The sequence below is a fragment of the Pseudoliparis swirei genome, chromosome 6 (genome assembly GCF_029220125.1).
Source record: "Pseudoliparis swirei isolate HS2019 ecotype Mariana Trench chromosome 6, NWPU_hadal_v1, whole genome shotgun sequence".
Lineage (NCBI taxonomy): Eukaryota > Metazoa > Chordata > Actinopteri > Perciformes > Liparidae > Pseudoliparis > Pseudoliparis swirei.
In genome coordinates this window covers 8,133,243-8,155,881 of record NC_079393.1, presented here as the reverse complement: position 1 = coordinate 8,155,881, position 22,639 = coordinate 8,133,243, and the positions used below count along the sequence as shown (strand labels likewise).

Below are 22,639 nucleotides of genomic sequence, written 5' to 3'. Positions count from 1 at the left end.
TTTTTTTACCCCCATGTCATTACAGTGCACTTAGAATACTAATGGACAGGTTTTGCACAGCCATTGAGCACAACTGGTACGCAGCAATGTAAAGTAAATATTCTAAAAGATACGGGCAAGGTGAACAGGCCTTGGAGGTATTATTAAAAAACCATTCATGGATACACTGTTTTTTCTTTAAAAATATATATATTTATGAGATCAATTTCCCACAGTGTCTAGAGGAAAACGGAAACTTACAGTTAACACCTCGCTCCATTTTTACAAAGAAAATGTCATGCAAACGGATGATTTCTCATGTGCTCCCCATAAAGAAGCCAACCCAAATGCCGCCCTGCAAATCACTTCATGCGCCGGGGAAATGGCCATTTCTGCCTCATCTTACAGAGCCTCAAAAGATAGAGTAGGATATTGTCACTGTATAATTCCACTTCTTCTTCTGTGCCAGTAAAGCCCTCTCAAACATTTCAGCCATGATTCAGGGATGGGAAAAAAAGAAAGAAAAACAAACCTTCCTCCCGCTCAGCTTTCTACCCATTTATTGTGGAATTATTTTTAGCTTTAGAAAACCATGAGAATGAGAAACGGAGAGAGAGAGACAGCAAGAGGGAGGGAGAGAGACGCCTCTCACAATGCCAGTGGATTATTGGCAGCTTGCAAAATCCCATCAGAAAGGATGGGGTAGAAACAGATCAGCCTGTTTTACATGGAAGAATAAGAGCTGCCACCACATTGTATAGACGTGGCCTTCTGCATCGCCCGCCCCGCCACGCTCCTTCTCATCTCTCCCCTCTGAGCGCCGGGCCACTCCTGGGGAATTAACCCCGCAGTCATTATGCTGGTGAGGGTCAGTGGATCTGTGGCATGTGTGGAAACACCAGTAGTGCTCTGGCTTCAGTGCTCAGCCTCAGGCGTCCTCTGCCTGCCTTCGTCCAAACACACACACAAGAAACTGAGCAGTGTCTCTCGTACATGGAGAATACACACACACCCATGATTGTTGCCCAGTCACGAGTCAGCTTGCCTAATAAGGACGGCCAATAGTCCCTGCAGCACTGAAGGCACAGCAACAGGAGCCATGATATTCTCTCTGTAGCTGGAGTTTAACTGCCTCTGTGTCCAAGCAGAGGGCTGGAGGTTCAGAAGGCTAAACGCATACGCTCCATTTGAATTAGAGCTGAAGCCACCGAGGTGACGGGGCTCGTTTTCAGCTGTCGCCACCAGGGAGAAGCCGGCCAGGCTATCTCCTAAACCAGCACTGCATTGACGTGTCGCAGGTCAAAACGCCGGTCCAAATAATGAGCGCGATGAGACTACTAGGCGCGGTAAACAATGGCTCGGGGCTGTAAAACACATCGATCACTTTTTTTCATTTTTAATTGCCACTGTTTTCAGTTACGCTTGGCATTAAAGGGGAGGATGGGGGGTCCTTTCTGTCGCGCTCAATCTGCGGCGTGCCATCCTCCACACACACATATTGCGTCAAGCCCTCCTAAACCTTTAGCTTGAAAATCAAACAGATGGAAGAATAACACACTTTAGCACCCGCCATGAAATGCCTTTCAATATACCGCCTGCCCATAGCAATTTCCCCCTCCTCCCACTTCCACTAAGGTGGCAAGATGAGCAAACAGACTTTCAGGCACACACTCGCCCCCGGGGGCATCATTATCCCAGGCACAAGAGTTGCGGCCAAACGTAATAGAGCTCTGGGTCTACCTGGCTCATGACAGGCCTTACTTTTCTATATTGAAATGGAAGGAATGGGAGAAGTCTGAAAAGTGTTTATATACGGAGGGAGGAAAAAACCCGCTGGCAGGGGCTTTACTGTGGGATTATGAGAATTGGCCAAGAGTCAGGATAAGCGGGGAGGGTGAAGGGGAGCAGTCCTGCTGCTGGTATTCCCCCCCCCCCCAGTGTTGGCTGGTTCTGTACTGTATTGGGCTGGGTCAGGTTATTGCTGCCAATTCCCCCAAAACACAAGGACCATTTTTTCTCATGCCAATCACAACCAGATGTGCACAGACTTGTTTTAAGAATTCTCATCTCTCACTCAGTCTTGCTTTCAGCTCTAAGCGAGTCGTTTCGAGTAACCACACACACACACAAACACACACACACACGCTCAGCAAAACTTGGTGGAGCTCATATTCTGACACACACAGACACAGACTCGGTAAGAGGCATGCACACAAACTCTGCCTGGCCGAGGCACTGTGATCACAAGGGCCCGAAAAGGAATCCCAGAGCAAGAATGGGCTCCAATAACATGCTTTTCAACACTGGGGCCCTTGTCTCATTCACCCATTCCCCCGGGACGTGTAGTTTGAGGAGATTCAACCGGACATGACAGAGATTTACGAGGGGTGGATAGGGGCCTATTTTCATATAGCTCCCCGGTCCCATCAATGCGATGCCAAGGCCTATCAATTACAGGCAAGACAGGTTTCTGCAAGCTGAATATTCTCCAACAGGTATCCTCTCAGCCTTAGATGGCAGAAATACAATGCACCACACTCAGCGGCGGAGGCATTAGTCTGCACTTGTGGATGTATTTTAATATTTGAGTTCCACAGGAATGTTTTTCCATCAAAACAGTGTGAACACAAATGTTCGCCCTCCAGCTACATAAAGCATTGATGTTAATGATAACAGCACAGGAGCACGGAGATCATTGTTCACGGAAACGGCGTTGCAGTTGTTTGTGCATAAATGAATCTGGAGCTCGGTGCCGGTCGTGTGTTGTGTACGTAGGCAGTCGGCGCTGATGTGCAATTAACTATTCATTACGTAAAACTGATTTGGGAATTATTCATCCAGGCAGGTTATGTGAATAAGTATCGCATAGCTCCTTAACCGCTTTTCTCCTTTGCGCCGGAGGATCTGGTCTCCCCTCACTGTATCTTCTTCTCTGCCATGGATCCACCTCCAGCAACGTTATCAGTGAGTTCCATCTGTTCCCTGCAGCAAGTGTAAAATTGAGCTGCTTGAAAGTTGTCCGATATCGATCGCAGCCACATTAATTTCACAACGTCACATGCAGTAGTGTGTGTGTGTGTGTGTCGCAATCGCATCGTGGAATCTCTGCGACCGGACAAATGGCACTACTCACGTTCTGCATCGTGTGCCCGTCTGCGTCGGCAGGTCATGTACCTCTAATGTCAACGCTGCACGACTGATGGTGTATACAACATATTGTGGTTGACATCATACGGTTAATAACTGCAGGACGATGGCGTATTCGTCAAATCTAAACGCTATACCACTTTATACTGTTCACAAAGACCTGTAGTTTAATTTTAGCCATAATTAGCGTGGCCTTGTGCAAAATGCCTTCACTTAACTGTTAATGGATGTGATAAGCAGTTGATAATAGTGTGGTCCATATAATTAAACATGATGAGATAAAGCCCTACAACTAAACCAGTCCCAGAGTTAATTACTCATCAGGATGGTGAAGAAGAGCACCGAAAAACAAAAAAATTATTCACGAGCCATCTTATTCTTCAATACATTTGGTATTTCACTTTAATATATATATATTTCCCATGTGAGAGGACAACTGACCTAATTTGAAAGCATGCAATGTTATTCCACTGGCAAGTCCTGTGAGAGCGGCGATGTAATTTCTAAAACGTAAAAGGATGTTCTAGCTGTTCTATTATTTTTCTTTTACATCACATGCACATTACTGATGATTATTTATAAAAATCTCATTGTGTAAATATTGTGTGAAAGTCAACCTTGCAATATCGTCGCAATATCAATATTAAGGTATTTGGTTACAAATGCGATTATGCCATGCATGATCCATATTGCCAGGCTCTAATCAATAATTCATGCACACACATAAGCAGAACTGTAGGAGTGTTGAACTCAAGCAGTTAGATTGACCTTGACTGGACAACTTTCATTATTTATTTTGCTCCACGTCACGCTGTGGTATGTGTACACCTGGCAGCCAGCCGAGTAAACAAGAAGCGATGAAACAACATCAGGATCAGAAGAAATGCTTCCGATAACCTTTATCTAAGCATCACCATCAGTTCAAAGACTTCTTCACAATATTAAACTCAATTTTTATTTTTTTTAATCCAATCCGCTGTAAATTTAAAGCAAACCCAGCTCTTTGAAATACTTCAAGTGTTGTTTAAGGGAGACATTTTGACCAGATTGTGACAGAAGATGAGAAGTTAGTAAAAATAATTATACATGATTCTCTTGGGGCTGCGAAAATCCATATCAAACTTAATGGAAATCTGGTCAGAGCTGTCACGGAGTGGCAGGCAGACTGACCATCCAGCATTGCCATCTCAAAGCTGTGCTCGCAGCATGACAGACAATCACAAAAACACCACAAAGGAAAACACCCACAAATGCATCAAACACAGAGGAGTCATTTATTAGTGTTCTCACCCATGACAAGCTCAGTGTGTCGCAACAACCGCCGCCGCTCGGCCCAGGGTGCCAGACCAGACACGGGGTGGGATCCAATCAAATGTGTCGGTGGTGTTTAACTGGTGTGTTCACATATGTTGGACTATACTTGCATCCCCGATGTCCCTTCGATCGGCTTTCTTTATGTTTACCGCCGTCAAAACTAGGAACTAATATCGAACATCGGGGGAAAACAAAATGGATAAAACTGCAACTCTTCATCGCAAGTTCAACTCACTCTGGTGCCTTGTTTTCAATTCAATCGAGGAGTAATCCGGTTGCAGAGAGCATACAAGTCACAGTTCAAATGAGGGGATCTCGCTGCAAGCAGACATGAGTTGCTCAACAAATCACTGTCTGTAATTCATATGTACACAGACATCGAGTTAAATGAAAACACGTGCAGGGAGAGGATTTAGCCGAGCCATCAGCAGTCAACTTAGGAACCGCGGTGTTAGATAGCAAAAATACGTAGACCACTTTAAAGCCAGATGCTTGAAGCACATTAAGGCCTAATCTCTCCGGGGTTGCACAGCGAACCAATGAGCACGGAGACTGGTCGCAGGAGAGGTGGGAGGGCTGTGGAGAGTGTTTGCCCTGCAGGCTCCTCTTTAGGAGATGTTCCATTGTGGTCGACTGTACAGATCGGTAGATCAGGTCAATAGATCATTAAGCAATCCCTATGCTCCCAAAATAACACGGGGATCAGAGTGGAGATAAGAGCCTGGATCGATGCTGGATGGAGCAGCGGACGGAGGCTGGAACAGGGATGGATGGGTCTGGGTCTGTCACTTGTCTTGATGTAAAAAGTATTAAAAGGGCGTGTTCACTCAAAGAAGAAAAGAAGAAGTATCTCTTTTGTTCCGGTGGGGCCAGATATTCAGGTCGCTTTAATATTAGCTCGGAATTTCTCTCTCTAACATAATGGAATGGAGGTCGAAGGAATTTCATCGGTGGTGTAATAATACAAGTGTTAACACGAAGCAGTGAGGGGTTGGTAATTGAATACTTCTCCTTTTACCATGTCGCAGTTTCGGACGACCTTTGACCGACTGGCTGCCGGAGCTGGTTTTGTGAGAGACAGCTGCAGGAAAATCACCTTCATCACCTACAGGCTTAGTATTATGTCCTATATCATAATCTCTTGAAGTTTAGTTGTAATTTAGTTTTTTACACATTCAGTTGCAAACTGGTTGACATTGACTGTTTTTACAGTAAGAAAGGGACTGACACATGCAATAGTGTCATATAAATAGGTAAACCAGCAAAGAAAATCACCTGTAACATCATAACGGCTCATTTAAGTTGTAATATAGTCGTTGTCGCAATATGTTTTTTCTCCAGTACTTCCTTCACAGTAAGAGTTGACTGATGTTAATGTGTGATTAGTCATGTAAGGAAATTATATTCTACTAATTTAGTTGCTAATATAATAATGTTTAGAAATTCAAACGAACACTTTTGAATTGCTAAATGTTTCTCCTGACAGGACCAGCAAGTTTGCCAAAAATAGGAGATAGATAGGCTGAAATTATGACTGTGCAAGAGGTGAAAAATCACAGACATATGCGCTCCAGACCAGATTAAAACCAGTGGCGCAGGTAAAAAATGAAATCACACCGCTACAGCCACTCAGAGATATAAATCCCATCCAAATTGGGCTATAGGGACTACTTCTTTAGTAGAAAGTAGTTCCAATGGGGTAGATTATCCATCATAATGGAGACTCCGTTTCTGGAAGGAGACACTGCGGTTTCATTTATTTTTTTCTTAGATGTCATTTCTTCACTGCTGTGAGAGCCACACACACATTCTCATTCACCCAAACTGTGCTTGGATGGCGGCAGATGTCTCAGAAAACCTCAACGCACTAAGATAGAAAATATCTGCATGGCTAGAAACATAGAAGATTAAAGTGAGGAAGTAAATTTTTTGTAATTTGGGTGCAGCGACCTTGAAAAGCATCAGCGCATGGGTGGAGACTCCGCCTGGACACCTCTGCGTCTCAGTAGGTGGGGCACTTGGGTACCTTCATGAAATTGGGCAGCCAGGAGGTTTCGGCAATAGGACATGGCAGAGGTGGTCGACCGGCAAATGGGAAAGGATAGAAATCACATAATCCTTTTCCTACGAAGGCTAGTGATGCGTTTATTGCCTCTTTTAAAATCACTAATACAGATAATTCTGTCTGGTTAACTCATTACCATCGGTAGTTATCTGGCGAACCAATTTATTGCCGTACATTATTCCCAACGCCTCGAGACAAAAGCACAGCTCTGTGGCACTGGCTTCGAAAAATGGCTTCCATCAGATTAGGACATAATTATACAAAACACAATATTGTGTTGGCTAATGCCATCATAAAGCACTTAATCGTATCGAGGAATTAGCATGCCTGCACTAATGCCTCTCGACGGCAAATAACGGCGTAAGCCCATTCTTATGACTGCGATCCATTCGCAGTCTTAGAGGTTCATTTTAAAAAGGTCAACACCTGGTGTTTATCAAATTCTCTCATAAAAAGGACGAACAAAACCGATCGCGGGTGATAGCAGCTCCAAATTCCTTTCAAATTGATCTTGTACTTCATAATATATCAACATGCCTGCCCATTTGGGAGCGAGAACAGCAGTGTTTCTTTGATCGTTCTCTCTCATTATCATCTGTGAGCAGGACTAATATTAAAGTAAACGGAGCAGTGGGTAAAGCCTGTCTGGGTGTCGGGGGCAAGCATCCCTGCTGGGGACCTGGGAAACTCTGTGCAGACGAGGGGGGTGAGAAGGATGAGGAGTGGTGGAGAGCCATCCGCAGACGCTCCACCCTGAAGAGGAACAGCATGCCAGCCCCGGTGGACATCTGTTTTCACAGGTGTGCTCACCCAATGTGATTAAGATAGGCGCTGTAAACACCCCGAGCAGCGCTGCACTGGTACGCCAACGCTGTGGGTGCCGGTTGGAGCAGTTGTGTTATTGGGGGGGGTTCTCGTGAGAAAAGTTCACGAGGCTTATTCGCTGCAAAAAAGTGTTTAGAGAAACATAATTCAGGAAGAGTGGGATTATTCGGGGCACATGAAGATTATCCTCTACCGTTTGATTCTTAAAGAGTGAGTGAGCGATCACACGAAAGGATCGGGGTAAGCCACACATGGGAACAAGGGTTTGAAAAACACCGGCACACTTGAAAAATGGGCAAATTGTTGGCACAGAGAAGACTCGCCGGTCTGAACCGCTCATCCTCGGAGAAGCCTATAGGATATAGGTGGGCAGTGGTTTTGGCAGAACCAACACGCCCGGCGCCCAATGCTACAACGCATCTGCTTCCATGGCAACCAAGAGAGGGATTGCTTTGCCTTACACCAGCAGGCCACGTCACGCTTTAATGTAAAGCGACAACTTGCCGGAATTCATTTGCGTGTTGTCAAGACGGAGAAAAAAAAAGTCCCCCAAAACAAATTTCATTTTGAAAAAAGGCAACTTTCTTTATTTGTGTTGGCTCACCAATCCGCCCTCACACCGCTGCTGCCACACCATCATACTCCAGTGGTTTCTAAGAACTTTCAGCCATTTCGAGTGATCTCACTCCTGGAGAAGTACGGCGACAAGAAAATATTTAACGAACGAGAAAGCAATTCCATTTCACAGCGGCGAGGAACCGAGGAGGAGGGGCGGGAGAGTCAGTTACCAGCCTCTAAAGAGAAATGGAAGCCTCGGATAAAAGCTGCTCACCCCAAGATATCTTCCCCCCCCCCCAAAAAAAGAGGCGCATACCGACTTAACACCAAATCATCCTGCTGTACGACTCAGAAGCTTATCTAGCACTGACAACTGACAGGAGGAGTGCTCCGCTGTGTGTAGCTTATTAGCATCTGTGAATATCATTTTGCCGGTGCCCCCCAAACTTCGTAAACCTCTACCTGTGACTGACAGAGCAACACCATCTTCAACAGCAGACATTATTTGGCAAACACGGCATGAATAAAAGTCTAATGCACGCCGTTGCATGTTCGGTGCGGGTATCAGTGAGGCTTTCCGTCACACAAGTTAGTGATTTTACAATGCCGCTCTGTAAAACCTGTTGCTGATGCGTGTTCTCTCGGCGTACGAATGGGAGTGATGGATGTACCCATATACCAGGCAGTATTCAGAGTTAATGTTGCTTGCTGTGCTATCAAGCTGCTGGAAACAAACATATTCCATTAGCCACTCTGGGATATATATTACAAACTATGATCCAGAGGCCAATCCGCAGCTCTCCTTCCATTATCCAACCAATCATGTGCGCCCCTGATCCTGCCTCCCAAACCCTCCACCCCTCCCGTCAACGAAGCGTTTGGCAGCCATCACTCCCGCAACTCCGCCCGGCTCCCAATCTGCTCTCGCTTCCCATCTCCTGGCGAGCATAACTCAGCGAGGGGTCCGACTCCTCTCAAACGCTAGATGTGAGAAATGCATAAGTGCTAATGCTAAGCGGCGCAGAATGCCGACCCGCACCAGACAGATGGTTCTGAGAGAGGCACGAGGCATCAGAGAGAAGCTGCCTCCCACCTCTCTGTACCCATTCCTCTATTTCTCTGAGAGAAGGCACAATAACAGCTCTGCATGGCAACGAGGAGCTACAGTGTACAAAAGAGGTCTTAATTCCCCTGATGTTGGAATCAGTTCTCTCTAGCAAGGCCATCAAAGTAACTCATCAATGAGGATATTTAAAACCCTATATTTCAAAAGAAAACATAACCATGGATGAAATGCTATTAGGAGGCCTCTGGGAGTGTTGAAGGACAAATGAAGAAAACAGAAAAACAACACAAAACAACAAAGACGCATTGAAGAAGTTTTAGAGAAAGAGGAGCAGGGAAGCCCCTCTCAGATTTGTTGCAGAGTGACTAATGAAATGGAAATTATTTGAATGCAACTGGTTTAAAAAGGCATTTTTAGCGTTGCCCCGTGTGTCCTTCATCAAGCACTGCCACTGCAGATTAATTGATACAATCAAGGGCCAAGTGAGCTCAATTTATGAAGCCAGAATTCCCTGGAGCAAAAGTTATACTGCGTGAACAAAAGGACTGAGTGTGTGTGTGTAGGTGTGTGTGTGTGTAGGTGTGTGTGTGAGAGAGTCCTTATTTGGCATACATCTGTTTTACACTTGGCTTGCTATGACACCACATAGGAGGCCAGGGTCAAATAAAGTGCAGGAGAGCTTAACAGCACTCGCACACTAGGGGAGACAAAGCTACTGAGCAACTAAAACACAGAAACACACAAATGGATTTACACTCACGAAACCCCGCGGATAGACAAATCCTAAGTTTCAGAAATAAAGCCTGTGTGGGCAACACCAGCCATCCTTTCAACTACATTAAGTAGCTCAGACACATGTACAATGGTCGACTCTGCTTCCGTCTTTCGCTATCTCTTTCTGGCTAAAAAAAAACCTCTTGGACTTTGCAACAATTCTCCCACGATGCAAAGAACTCAAATCAGGTGGCGAAAGCAGCGTGGCAGAACTGCTACCATGCAGAAAATATGTTGCTGGGCCGGATGGGAAAGAGCGGAAGGTGCCACAGAATGTGCCGATCGATCGGGATTCTCATTGTTGAAATGGGATATAAAGCTCTCTTTGTCTGCCCATGCTTTTCTGACCTTTATCGAGGCCGTTGAAGAAGGCAAACGCTGCCAAACCAAGAAGAAATGGAGTGTCTGTTTTGCACTTAATACTGCACACATATTGCAACGCTGGCATGGTGTGGCGGCCAGACTGCCTGCCGACCTGGGCGCCACCCGCTCTGCCCGACCTTGGTACCACTGCGCCAATGTGCCAACGAGGGCAACAAAACTCCCCGTCCTTGCCTATAAAGGAAACACTCTCTCCGAGCCGTGGCTGGAAAGCAGAAACGGGCTCGAGACATCGAGTTCATCAACAGATGAGCGGCGGGAGGTGAGGAAAAGGGAGAGCGAGAGAAGGGAATAAACGAGGAAATGACAACGGACGGAAGATATGGGGAGAAGTTGGCAGCCGTCCATGAAAAAGACAGCTGGCGGCGACATCCTTCACAAACCTGGCGACGCACGCGGCATGATGGAAGCAACCTCCAGAGACATGGAGGGAGGGAGCGGGATGAGCGGGTTTGGGGGGGGCGGGGGGGGAGGGGGGTTGTGGCGGTAGATAACGTGGCTTTCGTCTCCAGATTCTCGGGCTAATCAACACAGTTCCACATACAAGGCCCCCCCGCCTGCCTCGCAGCCTGGCCCCGGTCCTCGGTGCCGACGCGGAGGGACAGAGAGCGGCGGGAGAATGTGTACGTGGGAGTGAGTGTGTGTGTGAGGAAGGGCCGGGGGAGTGCGTGGAATGAAAAGGGATGAAAAGGTGAGGCGAGGTCTGGTGGTGTTGGCCTTGTCTGAAGGTGAGTCGGCTCCCCCCCGCCAGCCGGCAGCCTGGTTCCTCCGGCGGGAAGTATAGAAGAGAGAGGTGGGGTGGGGGGGGGGGCTATGTGAAGACGAATGAGCCGCAGCTCAGGGATCAACAGCCGAGTCTCTCGCCGGGCCACTCTCCCTCTGTTGCTCACCTCATCCCGAGGGAGAGCAGGGAAGAGGCCAATGAGCCGGCACCGGTCCAGTCGCAACACCACAGACACAAATCCTGGTGCCGTACCATTAGCTCCAGAATGTCATAAATCAGACAAAGGCAGCCAGCAGGACAGAGCGAGAAGGCCAAACAGAGAAGTCAAAAAGCCACAGCCACACAGCACTGATCGGACAGCAAGGGGGGAACAAATAGCAACCTTTGAACAGAGAAAGCATTCATAACAACACAAGACAGGCTTCACACAGATAATGGAAGCGCTGGGCAGAGGAGGCCTGTGTATCGACTCTCAGGGCTGTTTTGCGTTCGAACCAAAGTGTGACCAAAGCACTAAACGCTTGTTAAGAATTGTTTTTTGTCATGTGCGTTTATTCTATGATCAGATGTTTGCTCATCTCGAATCAGGGAACATTGATGCACTTATGAGAATTTAAGAGCAGGGAAATGCAAGGCCAGAGAGACAAAGTAGAAACTCTTATCGGTGCTCGAGAAGCTTGGTTTGTTTGTTAGAGGTTTATAGTGATCAGATGATGGTTCTCGGCACAGACAGCCAGTGTTGTATAGTCACATGTCACAAAAATTTACCGGCTTCAGGATGGAGTAAAACATGCTTAGCATTTATAATTGTAGCCCAGAGCCTCTGCTTTTGCATCGCCTGCATTAACACTCATAATCCAGACTTTCCCCATTGCGAGTGGACTGGATATTTAGTCATTAGGATTTTGTCATTGTAAATTGTGATGCTCAATTTGAACAAGAGAGTTAGCATTTCCATTTGATAATGCCATTACTGGAGCAAACGCTTCATTAGCATTATTGCATGTAATAACCTCGACGAGGGATTTCCTAACCCAGATTTCAACCACACCCGACCAGGGCACGCTGCGTTGGCAGGCGTCCTCCTGGCAGATAAAACAGGCATCTGCCTTCCTGCCCTGAAAATTGTACATATATATATTTATTGTATGCGCCACAGGAGAAAATACAGTTGCTGTTTGTTTGTGCTATTGGGAGGAGAGTAGTGTATAGCACACATTTTGACATGCTAGGAGCATAAAGGAGAGGAAGTAGAGGGTTGGAGGTGAGCGGTGTGAGGCCAGTGAGAATAACGGAGAAAGAGAAGAAGCGGAAGGATGGGCCAGGGTTGGGGAATCTCGGAATTTCCCGTATGTTGCGTTTGGGTTTCTGCACGGGGAGAAGAAAAAGCAATTACACGTGCCCTCTCAGCCTTTTCAGGCAAGTGTGCTCCGTAGAAAGGAGCGGGTAGTGGTGGGGTTTGTGCCCTGTGGCGGCCAGCACTCCCATACTTTATGCTAATAGACGCTTGTTCTGCATTCCGACAAGCATTCGGTGGCGAGTTGGGAACAGCGGAGGTTGAGTGCAGGGGATCAGCAGTGGAAGAGAGAGAGAAAAAGGGGGGGGGGGGGGGGGCGGGTTTGTCACCTTGTGTCTCGAGAGATAGTAGAAATAATAAAAAACTCTGCTGGGACTTCAAAAGAAAAAGGCTGGTCATTTCCTGTGGCGATGGCTGATACTGGGCCTCCATGTTCTGGCAACAAGCAAGCACACACTTAGTCACACATTCCTGCCAGCAATAACCTCGGCCGTTGAACACCACTTCCTTTGATGGTACAGCGGAGCCAAGAAGAAGGAGGAACGCAAATTTGGATATGAAATAGATTTGAAAAGCCTTTGTGTGTCGCTGGCGGAAGCATCTAAGTGTTTGGGCAACGGCCTCGAGGTCAACACTTACGCAATGTGGGTGTAATGCCAGAAACCAGCTGGTGGTGTTCACCATTTCTTGACTTTTCTTGTGACCAAAAACACAACATATAGGACCAATAGCTTTCAGAGGGCAATCACACATGTAAATACAAGTAGGACCTTTCTTGACAGTCATGTTGACATAGTATGATTATCAAAAAACATTTAACTGAGGTGTCCCAGTTCTAGTTGATCTGGTTTTGTGCTTGGTGGCTCATTGACAGCCATTGAGGGAATTTCCTGAACAAATAAGTCACTTCTCTGTTTTTGGATGTGGTGCCAAAGTCTAACTCTTTTTCTCTGGCTATAAATTAGACTCGTCAGATATCCGTCCCTCCCTTGTATAGTCGCTTCAGTGTTCCCTCGATACATTTCAGAATACTTGTTTGGAATGGCATGTCCAGTTTTTTTGAAGTATATATATATATATATATATATACACACACACACACACAAACAAACACAGTCCTGGGCTTGTTATGTTGAACCAAGTCTCCTCTGAGGTTTCCAGTCGATACATTTCAGAATAATTGTTTGGAATGGCATGTCCAGTTTTTTCTTTGTAAAAAAATTATATATATATACTCAAACACAGACCTATTCTTGTTATTTTGTACCACCCCTCCTCGGCGGTTCCAGTGGCTGAGATTCTAAAAGATAAGATTAAAAAAAGTATTCCCGGAAATAATTAGGTAGTTCAGATGAGGGAAACCGTTTAGAAAAAGCTGATGGAGAAGTGTGTTGCTCATCTCTGGGTCAATACTGCCAGACATGTACAAACATGTGGAGGCATCACAATCTTAGTGGTAATCTGTGTGGGGAGGGGGGAGGAGGGTCACGCTGACATAAACAAGCCTGCAGTGGCCATTCCTGTCAAATTCTTTTTCTTATCATATCATCAGCTTCAGTTATTTAAGCCAGACTGCACTGCAGGAGTTTTTGTTATTGTATGCTTGTGTGTGTGTGTGTGTGTGTGCCCACATAAGCACGCTCACGTCTCTGTTTCCTATGTGCAAGTCACAGAGAGCATGCACCAGACAGAGGGAACAAAAACACACATCTGGTTCCAGTCAGGATGCCTGGAATTCTTTGCTTGCTTGGTTCAGATTACTTCCCGAGCCCCCATGCCGGCTGCGCAGGAGAGCAGATAAACTATGCCGCTCAACACAATGACTCGCCTATTCAACATTGGAAGGGTGTAGCTCTTGACAAGGACTCGAGGTGAAGTCGAGTTTACAGGCAGGGTCTGGGTGTAGACGGGCCTTGAGCTAAGTACTCTAATGCATTGCCTTTCCGCCATTGCGGACCCCTTTTATCCTTACATTATGTCATCCTGGAGTGGGTCCAAAGGGAAGGGCACGTGAAAGGTTCTGCCAGACTGAACAGCGCCGTAAAATGATCCAAGCCCCTTCCATTGATGTAGAAGGCCAACTCCGGAGACATCCAGAGAAAAGAAACAGAGATTTAACAAGGTCACAAGACTTGGGAGCATTGGTTCAGGCCGTACTGCAGCATAAGGAGGCTGAACCAAATGACGAGAGCAGGAAAACAGATCTTTTAGAAATCTAACTAAAAAAACATGTTTAATGTGAATGTGTTGTTGCAGGAGACCCTAGAGACAGCAAACCAAACATCTATGCAGCTCGGTATCCATATGTTCCCAACAACAGTCCAGCAATTATTCCTGAACGTCACCTTTCCTTTGCATTTTACAGAGTGCTTTCTTTCCAATTCCCCCAACCCATTCTCTTATCTCCCAGGTTTGACTGAATGATGTCTTCAGCCAAAATCACCTCGTCTACTCCTGTTCCCCAGGAGATGGAGTGCCAGTGTTGTAGACGATTCAATCAGTGAGAAGTGAAAGAGCAGATCGCAGACAATACGCCGCGGCCCCATTACCCCCAGTCCTCCGTTACCGCTAGCGACGCTTAGCTCGGGCCCCCACCTAATGGGCCATAATATCATTTTACGCCATGTTCCAGCTCTTTATACTAGCTCTAAACATAACTCTGTCGCCAAGGCACAATAAAAACAGATATATTTCTTTATTACTCCTCACGAAGCATATCACCAAATCCGAGCAGCCCTACAAAGGAAACTAATATCGGCAGCAACCCGCTCTTTTCCTTGGCTCATTTAGGGCAGACGCACAATTGTTATTACATTGAGCTGCACTCCGCCGGCCTCACCTCCCCACGCCGTTCACTCAGAATGGCATCTAATGGATGTTTTATTATAATCAAATGAATACAATGTCTTAACTATAAATAACCTACTGAAAAGGCCATTTTCTCTGCCTTGCAATATGTTTAAATGTCTATCGCGCCTCAAGCAACGACGTGGCACATGTTTAATTCAGACTCAGAGCGGATGCAATTTGTGTGTTGTGTGCTACAGTGTAGGTGGAAACGGCAATTCGTCTGACGTTTATTCACCCTCACGTCCCCAAGCTGGCCCCTCAAATCACCCAATAATCACACTTTCTTGCATAGTCATGCGAATCTCCAGCAGGGTCATTACTCTGCATGGATTTCAGGAGGAGGAAATGTCACCTGGGTACTCTTTTGAGGCCATTAGCCTGCTGCATCTCATGGGGCAAATGCTGCACGTCTTGAGCTGGAAGAGCAGAATTTCACTTCGGCGTGGGAGAGTTAATATCAAGTAGGAATCCTCCCCTAAACGTTACATGGTGCCTTAGTCCTCTACCCTATATATCATCAGGTCTGACCAGCCAACTTACACTATGGGAATCTGACAAGCGATGAGCAAACACTTGGGCATGAACATGTGTGTGTGTGTGTGTGTGTAAAAGTGGAGCAAGAAGGGAGTTGGGGAATCCAATCTCTCACACAGAGGAGCAGAGACAGGCGGGCAGATATGCCCCGGGCCCAGAATATCCCAGGCGCTATCCATGAATGAAATGACAGGATTACAGGGGAATTAGAAAACCTGCTGAGAGAGTTGATAATGCTGTTCATGGTTGGGCGTCACACCGCTTGCAGGGGAACAGTTTAAACTTGGGGAAAATATGGAGAAGCTTCGTCACCAAGCAGAAAATTAAAAGGCCAGGGGGTCTCCCTCTATGTTAATGTTTGCGTTAGCTACTTGGCGGCCATTAGCTCGAAATACTTAAGGATTTACGTCGGCTACATTAATGTGGATGAACCTCTTACAAACATAAGCTCCCCTCTCCTGGTTAAGAATGGGATTATTGTTGTGTCAACAACCCCCATAGATAATAGTAATTACTGCCCTTGCTGCTCCGCCATCAGACTGCAACTTTGCTCGCTGACAGCTTGGTCCTAATTACCAAGAACCACCAATTACTGGCTCCTTTTCATTATTTATATTGCTTAAAATACCCAAATAAAAGAGACTTTGTGACTGAACAGTTACATCTCTGGCAGCTGCACAGGAGCGTCCGGGTAACCTGCTGAATCATCGTTTCTTTTATGACAATATAATAGTCAGCATGCAAACACAACATTGTTACTGTCAAGTTTAAGTAGAAATAGGAAAATCATGCCAATAGGGGGCTGCCTCACCAGCCACAGGAAGTCATTTTGCTACAAAGGAAGTGCATTATCATCTCTTCTTTTCCAACTTGCTCCTTCATCTGCCAACAGAATCGATAATAAAAAAGTAGCCCTGGAGCCTTTAACTACACACACACACACACACACACACAGATGTTTCTCATCACTCTGTGCTGCCAAGAGTCGTCCAGTGATGGTTGAGAGGGGGGAGGGGGCAGGGGTGTGAAATTCTGCAAATCCCTGCTCCAGTGAATTCTACAGGAACTTGGCAGATCATTGTGGAGATTTGTACGTCTGCGGATTTGATATGAAACAGTTTGAGAGGCTCGTCTGGAGTCTGTCCCTCAACGCGCCTCCCCTTAAAGTGGGCTGGACTGTTTAGCTTATGTTCCTGTCAAGCCTGACGGCCACATTCCTCAGCCCCCCCAAGGGTACAGATGGAAGATTAAGTTGGCAGACATCGTCTGAAAGACAACCATTTCATTAATATGTTGCTTCAAAAAACAACAACTATACATCCGTGTAAAAAAACAACCCATAATCCTCAAATAGGGGAACCACACAAAAGGCACCTGCACTGGCTATCCAGATTTCTGCAATCATACACGTCGTTGACGAACAAAAGGCTATTGCAACGAATCACAAAACAGCGGCTCATGCTCGGCAATGGCAAAGCATGTACAGCATAAAAAGGATAAGCCGTCTCAAGACGATTAAGTATGTACAAAAGGAATTTACCGTAACGATCCAAAGCGTTTAGCATTTAGATGACAGTTGCGCAGGACAGGCTTTGTTTGCAGGGTCTGGAGTGGAGCAGTATATGTGGCCCGGAGGCCGGATCTGTTCCAACTGTGCCCTGGCAAGAAAACGTTCAGCCCAGTCAGACTCGACAGCTTGGATATTCACAGGGGTCGATGGAGAACTGGAGGGCTGCACTTCCATGTTGGATACGGGGGAGCTCGGGGAAGGAGGCGTGTTGAGTCAGGAACAAGGTGTTTTATATTATTTCGGTAACACAAGGACACGGCATTTGCTGATGAGGGCCCCGTGTTTGTGGAGGCCTGCAGTGATTTAAAGTGTATCATCTGGCAGGTATGTCTGGAGGGGGCTAGCAGCATGTTTAGTTTAGAGTTCTGCAACGCCTTGTTTTGGTGAGGATACATTTTTAAAGCCTAGGATTTTATTGTACATGTATCACCGCAAAGAGAAGAGAAACTCCCCTCAGGTTAACGAGAGGAAACAGAATATATCGCATGACTTCAACATGTGCATTTTTTCCCACAATTACCTTTTAGAAATGAGCTGTAGATTACATGACACATATTCATTTGACAAAACATTGTGACAATTTTAGTTTCCAAAGATCACAAACATTGAAGTAAGGATCATCACTTTGATTCAGTTTGACACATTAATTATTCACTCTCATCTCTGGAGATGCATAGTGACATTCGGACTAATTTAAAACATCATAGAAAGGACTTTTGATCCCCCTCACTGGATTAACCTGAACCAACTTCAAAGGATTATGGTATCAGTCAGTAATAGTCCAAACAAATGGGGAGCCTTTTTCAAAAACAAGATTGTGTATGGGCTCTTTGAAATATTAGATGTCAAAAGCTATAACCATCCATTAAATAGTCTTGTTTAGACTTTTTGTCGTTGCTATTTCCTTTAAAGAAACACATCAAAAAGAACTAAATAACCATCATCAACACAAATAAGAATGTGGAGCTGCAAAGTTGACTGCATTGATTAATCTAAAAAGCAACACTGCATTTAAAAAGGTCAGTGTTGCGCAAGCAGCTGCAAAAAAACAACAACAAAAACAAGAGACTTGTTTGCTCTTGAGCATCCAAATTCATTCATCCCCGAATTCCTATTTGCTCCGGGGTAGTGCTAAGGCAAAGCCTCATGGGAGAAATGACTGACACCTCTTAATCCTCACGGATACCAAAAAGCATGTCATTACCAAGACATTTACACCATCTTCTAGGATGTGAGATGAAGCATGTGAACAACAAAAGGATAAAAACAGTGGACAAAAAAAAAAAAAAAGAGTGAAGTTTTAATGCGCTGTGTCTTGAGTCGCAAGTCTCCGTCCAACTTCTATTAATTCAGCACAGCAAGGAGTAGCCTACATTTCAAATGAGCCATATTTTGTGTTTCTTTAGCACTGGCGGGCAGGCCGGCAGGCATACTGGAGGAAATGTGATGGGAAGTGGAGCACAAGAGTTATGACCTAAGCAAGCAGCTGATTATGAAGAAAGGAAGTCGTCTGTCAAGCTAAACCCTTAACAGATGGACAAGTGTGGCAAACTGCGAAAACCAGCGAGTCCTGAGACTTTGTGACAGCTTTGGGTTTTAAAGTAGACCGCAGAAACCATTTAGGGAGAAATGATGAACATTGAATAAACCCAAATACAGTATATATTTAAATAAATATATATATATTGCGCAATTACATGTTAATATTCCTCACCTTTTCATTCACCTCATTGATTGAGTGAATGATGGTTAAACATGGTCGTGTTCCCACTTCAGTGAAATATGCCCAGTAATTATTATATCAGCAGTTAATTGCTGTGGCTCTGCATTTAATGAGCATTAGAGCAAATGTAATTACTTGCAGCTCTTAATAAACAAGCACAGATACCTAGTAAAGTGCAAATACAAGTTTGGACAGAATACAACATGCCCTAAGCTGCAGCACTTGACTTAGAAGTGGACCATTGTTTCCAGATACAAGTGTTGACCGTTTACTGGCCAGCAACGTTCCACTTCTGAGTTCAATCACAAAGGGTGTTTTCGTTGGTGTACTGTGTGGCACTTGGGGGCTGACCCTTGCCTTTGTATCTCCATGGTGGGACGGTCAGCCATTGCCCATTCCCTATCTGCTCAGTCCGCTCCCCAGAGCTTAATATCATCCTGCTACCTCTACTCCCGTACTGACAGACAAACAATGAGAGCCAGGACTGCCCTAATGAGGCGAAAGTGGAGGCTCGATTAATTAGAGGCGCCCCCTACCCCTCCATCGCCTCCAACTTCTTCTGTTAACTGAGAGCAGTGTAGTGTGTCTTGGCCAGGGCTGTGACTGTTGGGGCCCATTGTGCGAGAAATAGGGGCTGGAAGTTGTTGGGGGGTCTCTTTTTCTGTCCGTTAGCTAATGGGGGACCGTAGTAATTGCCTGAATCCCACAGTAGCAAGTGATGAGAAAGAGTGCAAGGTTGGTAGAAACCTCGGGAAGTGAGAAAATGCTCAGATTAAATGTGGTCCAGTCTAGCAAAAAGGAAAAGAAAAATACAGTTCGGTAAAGAAGAATAGAAAAAACGACGCACGAAAGATAAATGTTTATAAGAGGAAACACAGGATGACATGAGGGACAAGTGATTCAGAGAAAAGTCGAAAGTAGAAAGAAAACTAGACAAAGTATTGTGTACGGGAAAACGGAATGACCTCGGGTGCTACTCACTAGGGAGAGGCAGGCAGGGGTGCAGTGAGCGTCTTGGCTGTTGGAGTGGAACAGAGCAGGGTGCAGCGGCGGCTGCACAGTGGGCCCTCGCTGGACACTTCAATCACAGGCAGCCGGAGCCCCGGGCAAACTTGGCCAATTAGCCGCACACTGCTGCTGACCCCCAGCTTCATTAAGGGCCCGGGCTCTGGATAAGGGGAGAGAGGAGAGGATTAGGGATGAGAGTGAAAAGCATCCGCACTGGGCAGGTTTGAGAAGACACACACGTCCGCGTTAGAGGTGACACTCAAGGTTACAGGTAAACCCAATCCACTGCGAGAGCACCCCATACCATACATACTGTATTACACCTCCCACCTTAGTGGTGGCGGTGAAGAGGCGAGACCCATGGAGGCCAGAGGGCGTAGCGACCCCCTCTCTCCCACACCGCTGCACTGGCGGCAACAGGTGTGGTGGCCAGCAGACATGCAATTACCAGGTTGGGAAATGTGCTCTTTGCGACAGAGACGACGGCAGATCACAGGGAAAATCAGAGCGAGCAGGGTAGAGAAGTGGGAGAAGAGGCGAGAGACAAGAGACGAGGAAGAGGCAGAGAAGATACAGACAACAGAAAGTCCCTGGAGAGGACACAGAGAGAGAGAGAGAGAGAGAGAGAGAGAGAGAGAGAGAGATTTCCTGTCCGCTCTTTTCATTGCAAATCCCTCACCAGCAGTGCAAAACAAAAGAGAGAAGCAGATCAAAAACCAACACATACAGTAGCTATGACACACCTGTTGTTCTGCGGTAGAAATAACAACGTACACGCTTTGGTGGTCTGGAGAGACCTCACACGCACACGTGTGCACAACAATGAGAGCCAAAGGACAGGGTAAACTGACAGCATCCCATTTCAATTCAGCTTGGGTGGGGCTGTTTAGGTGCTTTGGGACAAGTTGCGCTCAATGAGCCTTGACAGAAAGACTGTTTGGTTTATGCGTGTGTGTGTGTGTGTGTGTGCATGTGTGTGTCTGGGTTTGTCTGCATTATAAGTGTGCATATCCACCTGGGAGCTCTGCTTGCATCAACCCCGTGATGGAAATCCCAGCAGTGCTCCAGGGTGGGGATAGCAGCAGCAGCTTCAGACTCTCTTCCCCTCGTTTTCCCTGGTCTCCGATTACACGCCTTCGATCAGGCTAAAGTAATGTTTGCACACTTTGCCGCCAGTGTAGCAATAAGTGCTGTCAGAAACCTCTCAAGCTTGGCTGGAGAGGAGATACTGGCCCTTTATTTAAAACAAGTCGAGGATAAAAGATCAATGGCCCAATTCAGGCCATGAATTGGAGGGAAAAGTTCACAAACATAGTGGGAGATTATGAGAGGGAGATGCATGTGTGGACGGGGGAAACGAAGAGCGAGGGGGCATCTAGCTCATCTGTGTGCTAGTGGCTTATTGATCGGTGGAGACACACAGCTCCTAGCCATTCATCACAGGCCACTCAGGCCCTTAGATAACTCCAATGATAGTGCCCTGCTACTGAGCAGCTGCAACTGGTCCGATCCATTATCCTTCAAAGTAAGGCCCCTAGCTTGGGAACAGGCAAAGTGAGGTAGCTGAGTGAGAGGCTGGAAGGAGGGCTAGAATGGAAAAGACCAGGCCTGTGGTTAGTGGCCCGAGGCTGAGGCTAGTGTATCCAAAAAAGGCAGGAGGACTGAAGGACCAGGGCGTTGTGAAAAATCGGTGCCCAAACAGACAGGATAGATATGAGAAACTGTCTGTTTGCACCAGTTGGAGGGGGCAAAATGGGACGGCTCTATTGTTTCCATTTCTCAGCCAAACGGTATTAGCAAAGCTGTTTTATAGCAGATAGTACACAAACTATCCAAGCGCCAGGCGGCTCTGAAAACTGCCGAGTGGCTCTGTGTGTACGCGAGTGTGTGGAAAGAGAAATCTCAGATTGGGCAGGTGGGGATCAGCCATAATGAGCCATGCAGGGAGAGAAGAGAGGGAAGGGGGTCGCAGTGAGGGCAACACAAAATAAAGAAGGGGAGAGGCCAAAGAGCGAGGGAGAATGACAGAGTGAGAATGATGGAGACGGGCTCAGTGCCAGAGACAAGGCCCCAAAAGAGCAATTACAGGAGCTCCGGAGAAGGTGTGGGCCCAGCCCCCAAGGCCAGTTTCACACAGCACAAAGCCCTGCCAGACACGCACACACACACAAACACACCATGAATGAGCACAACTTCTGATGAGCAGAAGACGGAGATGGACAAAACAGGGAGGAAGCACGAGGTGGGAGTATGTTGAAACTGGGGTTTATTGAAATCCAAAACGTCCCGCCGCTTCGCTCCCCTACATGTTTTGAAAGCGACATTTTGTTCTGGCCGTTGTTCCCTCGCTTGAAACAAAGGCTGAAACTGCGGGGCTGAGGTCAGCAGGAGCAAAACTTTCAAGTCGATTGTCCTCCATGTGGTGAGGGCTAAACAAAACTGAAAAGTCTGGGCAGCCTCGCACCATGGTGCCCGTCACGAATACGAGTCCAAAATGGTTTCTGAAGGCAACCGTTGCCCCCACATCACCCCACCTCCACTGCTTAAAGGAGAACGACAGGTTGGCGGGGGAAAAAGCGAGAATGATGGGCGAAAAAGCAGGAGAGAGAGAGATGTGCAAACAGAAAATGGGGGAGGGGAAATTAAATTAAGAGAAAAGTTCTCGCGCACCGCTATGCACCATTGATTTCCTATTCTCTTGGAAACATTTAATGAGCTTAAATAGGAGCCTCGTTTGACACTGCCACAGTGACTCGGAGGAGCCTCCCAGGGAGAGGAAATCGTTCAGCAGCTGTGACGGCTACCAGAGGGGGGGGTGGAAGAT

The 22,639-nt window shown here is 46.4% G+C and overlaps 1 protein-coding gene across 1 annotated transcript in view; it reads right to left on the bottom strand.

Annotated features, from left to right (window-relative positions):
• plxnb2b (plexin b2b) overlaps positions 1–22,639 on the bottom strand; it is a 112,902-nt gene that overhangs the window by 69,772 nt on the left and 20,491 nt on the right. Inside the window, exon 2 of the mRNA XM_056415851.1 lies at positions 19,789–19,975. The gene's annotated coding sequence lies outside the window, so the exon portion shown is untranslated. The remainder of the gene's footprint in view (positions 1–19,788; positions 19,976–22,639) is intronic.